This window comes from Austrofundulus limnaeus, unplaced genomic scaffold, assembly GCF_001266775.1.
Source record: "Austrofundulus limnaeus strain Quisiro unplaced genomic scaffold, Austrofundulus_limnaeus-1.0 Scaffold10, whole genome shotgun sequence".
NCBI lineage: Eukaryota > Metazoa > Chordata > Actinopteri > Cyprinodontiformes > Rivulidae > Austrofundulus > Austrofundulus limnaeus.
This window is the reverse complement of record NW_013952412.1, coordinates 4,858,386-4,863,340: the sequence shown is the minus strand read 5'-3', so window position 1 is coordinate 4,863,340 and position 4,955 is coordinate 4,858,386.

Genomic DNA, 4,955 nt, shown 5'->3' with positions numbered 1-4,955 from the left:
TGGAAAACAGAAGTTCACAGAATTATCTACCACCCCCCCACACACACACATTTTTATGAAACTTATGGGGTTGTTAATTATACCAAATGCACTGTAAAAAATGAAATGTTGGATTTGCGTAACCATGTTATGTGACCTGGATCCACTTAACTGAGTTGAGTAAATTCAAAGCAATATACCAGTTTTTTAACCAAAGAACATGAGTATGTTGCTTTGAATTTACTCAACTCAGTCAAGTGGAACCAGGTCACATAACATGGTGAAGTAAATCCAACATTTCATTTTTAGAGTGTGGAATGTAACAAGTTTCTAAAGTTTTTTAAGTACCTCCATCACCCAGTATAGAAATGTAGGCCTACATGTCCCATTGGGAATACATTCATACCATATGTTTTAAAAATGTCAGAATTTTTTATTCTTCTATTTATTTAAATATGATTTAAAACGAACAACAGAAAATAGAAAAACTTAATGAGCAAAACCGACTCAGCAGGTGATTAATTTGTCATTGTGACATCTGACACATGGTTTTTTTTCTGTATTTAGAGTTTATTGCCTGATGTAGCAATATTCTATATAAAATTGTCTTAAAAATTATGTCAGACTAAATGACACATGTTATATAAGGATCAGAACAGCTGTAAGAGACAACAAAGTTTCTAAAATTAGTGGTCACATTAGTTGCCCAGATGCATCGTCTTTGGAAATGAAAACTTGAGTCCATGTCTTTGAATCAGGATGTTAAGATGTCACATAGGGACTTCATGAGTTAAATGTCAATGTTTAAACCTTAATAAGAAACTTTTCTCAGTGTTAAAAGGGACAGTGATGCCTGCACCATGGATCATTAAGGCTGATTGTTGCTGTGAATTTTAAAATGTTTTTTTAGTTAGAAGGGGACACAGATTCTCAGGCTGAGTCAGCAGATTTGCCAGAATCGACAAGTGAAATTTGCTCCTCCTGTAAGCAGCACACTCAGAGGCTGACATTTGTTGTTAACAGTGAGAGGGAAAAAATGATTGAGAATAATAACATGAAAAATATAAACCATTTGCTTGAACAGGCATTAACAACTGCTGCCTTTTCACATTTATTGCCAAAAGTTATGATCCTGCAAAACCACTAATACCACAGCCCTAAAGTTTGACATCAGGGTCTTTATGCTTCAGCCACAGCCCAACTTGGTGAACACAAACTCTGCCGTCAGCAGTGTTCTCCAGATGAACTCACAGCAGGGGGTTGCAGGAGGGGGACCTGYTCACAGGACCACTTTTAGAGGTGCAGGTTTAAAGGAAATCTTYATGTTTAAGTTTTCCTTTTGTTTTCTTAAAATATATTTTTTATATTCACACTGTTATTTAGAAAATAATTATTATCAGATTAAGACAGCAACAGGCTATTTGTTTAAGTTTTCCTTTTGTTTTCTTAAAATATATTTTTTATATTCACACTGTTATTTAGAAAATAATTATTATCAGAATAAGACAGCAACAGGCTATTTGTTTGCTGCTTGTCAGATGTATCAGACCGTGGGGTCAGAATCTGTTATTTAAAAATAAACTGTTGTTTTACTTTTAAAATCACAAAAAACTGAGATTTATTGAATATTAAGGTAAAAAATGTAGGTATTGTCTGGATGTTTTTTTATTGGAGTTGTTTTTTGTGTTGGTCCTTGTGTTTCTGCTCTCTCAGCCTGTACCACGTCCAGTTACACCTGATCCCAGTTGTATTAGTTCACAGCTGCAGCCACTCTTCCTATCAGCCCCAGTCCARTCTTTCTGTTTCACTTCACTCACCTGTCGATCATTGTTGGTATTTCTTGTCAAGTGTCCTTCTTGCCTTCTTGTGCCTCCAGCTTTGTATTTTTTTCTGTCTCGACAGCCTTTGTTTTCTTAAAATAAAGTTTAATTTTAGTTTAACTAAAACTCAGTGCATCAGTCTTCATCCTTGAGTCGAACCACTTCCTGAAACTGGGACAGATCTCACCGCAATGTTAAATTGTCTCTGCGTTTGGATTTTTCTTACTAATGTATTTTAGAAACGATAAAAGACTTTTTTGAAATTCTATTAAAAACAAGCAAACAAGCACACACTTTTAATTTTCTCATTTTAAAACATTGAGCTACTGGRACATTACAAAAAGACTAAAATGAAACAATTCGAACTGAACGGATTTTCTTAAAATAAGAAATGTAAAGAAAAATGCATCTGTGCATTTGCAACAAACATTCTTTGATTAAATTGGCTTGGTGATTGTTTAAAATTTATTGTAAATAAATGTGTTGCAAAGTGATTTTTGTGAAGGAGTTGAAAAAAAACTGAATGCCTTTGCTACAATAAACATAATTCTTCATTATTGTTTTTACACAAGAGGGTATGTTTTCTTTCTGCAGTGTGACAGTTTGCACCCCCTGAACAACAGAAAAAACATTATTAACAACCACATTGCTATGGAAAACATGTCAATCATTGTCTCATGTGTTTTGTCTCAAAGGCCTTTTCATGGAATCCCTTTAAATTTTTAGGCCAACTAGGGGATTTGGCAGTGACTGATTTGGTAAATAGACTACAGGAAAGAATAATAACAAGGTTAMGGTTGGCTCAKTCRGGACTTAATGCAACTTTACATATAATGGGGAAACATGATACAGGAAGATGTGTTTTGTGGGGAAATTGAAACTGTAGAGCAGTGGCTCCCAAACTTTTTATCTTCTGACCCACAAAATATCCATGGCAAAAACTTGTGACCCCAAATATTATTACTGGTCTGAGTATAAAAGCTTTGTTAATAACCCTAAAAATACAGGCTTTTTGACAATATAAACAGCTTGTACACAAATATTAATACTTATCTTTACTTATTTTGTGGTTTTTGTTTTTAATTATAGGGAAAATATTACATCAGCAATTATTTTATTACCCTTTAAATTGATTTCTGGAGATTATCCAAGGTGCTTCATGACCCATAATTGGGTCCCAAGCCCAACTTTGGGAACCAGAGTGCAGTGGTTCCCAAACTTTTCAGCTTTTGACCCACAAAACAACAATAGCAGAGACCTGTACCCAACTATTTTTGGCTGATAAACATTTGTATCAGGTCAACAAAACATGGGCATAGTAACAATTTATCCATTTTAAGTATACTAACCTCACTCCTTTGTAACAACTAGGTCAAAAAATGTAATTAATTCAGAAAATCTTGTCAGGACCCCACCTTGATGTTTCGGGACCCCACTTTGGGTCCCGACCCCAGCTTTGGGAAACACTGCTGTAGAGCATGTCATGTCAACCTGTAGGAAGTACCAGAAAGAAAGAACTGAAATGATAAGATGTCTTGAACGAGAAAAAGAGCAATATAATCTTTTAAAGTTATTAGAAAAAGATATTTTGATGCAAGTTATAAGATTATGTTTCATTATCTAATAGTAACGGGGTTAATTAAAAGAATCTAGATTTGTTTTTTGCTTGCTATTCCTGGTTCACACTCCTTACCGGTGGTGGCGGTAATGCACAAATGTTGTTTGCCAACCACCATAAAAAACAAGTGGAAGAAGAAGAATAGCTTTTTTTTTTTTTAAATAAATTGACGCCTCTTCGCTTGTGATGTTGCTGATGACAGGAGCAAAACACACGTACAGCTGTTTATCTAAAAGCACATTCTGTTACACCAGTAACTTAACAGCTGCTTGTTGCCMGATGTTTATACGGTGGGTAAGCTTCCGAAGAAAGTTGTGCTTTAACGTAGCTAATAAAAGCATTTAAAATAGCAGTATTCTAAAGCTGGTTAGCATGTTAGCAACATAGCTRGTTGTTGACTGTCGTTTTGTCAGCACAGGCTTGTTGTATGTGATATCATGCAGTGTATTCGTAGGTCGGGTATGATTGCGGTTTGTAGAGGAGTACAGCCTTTTAATCAGGAAGCCAGACTTGTTTTTTAATTGATGTGAAGAGGTTTCCAATTAGCATCTCTCAAGGTGTCCTGATTTTATAGCATTTTCTTGCATCTGTCCTTATTTCCATGTGGCGACGAAAAAAAAATATAAAGAAATTGTCGAAATTCTCCTGCATGCAGTTTGCTATTAATCTGGAAAAAAAATTCTTTCTTTTTTATTACTATTTTAGGTTATGCATGATTGAAAAACAATTCTTTAAATTGTGGAAAACACTTAAAGGGATCCATGATTAGTTGGACTTTATTTAATAAACATATATTTTAACTGTAAAATAAAGACTGTAAAAATACTGTCGGCTGTTTAGGTTTTATAATTTTTAAACAAAGTTTAAAAAGATATTACACAGACAGGGCCATTTTATTTACACGCAAAGCATTCTGGGTAAATGATGACGTGCATAGGTCATCGGTGCGAGGCTGCTAGCGAGCTGTGTCCACCCTGAAGTTTAATCTTGGACAATATCTGACAATCTGCTCTTTTAAATGAAACCAGAGAGCGTTGACAGAGAGGAGAAGGTAGAAATGACTCAGTCTGTAACTGACAATATAGATGAGGACAACAGAGCTGCTTCATGGARGAAGAACCTCAGCTTAGCCTGTTAGCTTTAGTGTTAGCCCCGACGCTATCACCATATATATGTATTAGCTCAGCGCCACACATTCTCCTCTCGTCACTGAGGTCCTCCATCCACATGACAGAGAGAGGAACACAAAAATGACTCGGCTGCAACTGAAAATATGGATGGAGGTCCTCAGTTTAGTTTGTTTGTCTCGCTAGCACCGGGCTAACACATATAAGGCAATATAGCATTGGCACTAGTGCGAAGGCTAACAGGCTAAGCTGAGGTTCTTCTTCCATGAAGCAGCTCTGTTGTCCTCCATCCATATTTTCAGTTGCAGCCGAGTCATTTTTGTGTTCCTCTCTCTGTCATGTGGATGGAGGACCTCAGTGACGAGAGGAGAATGTGTAGCGCTGAGCTAATATATATATATGGTGGTAGCG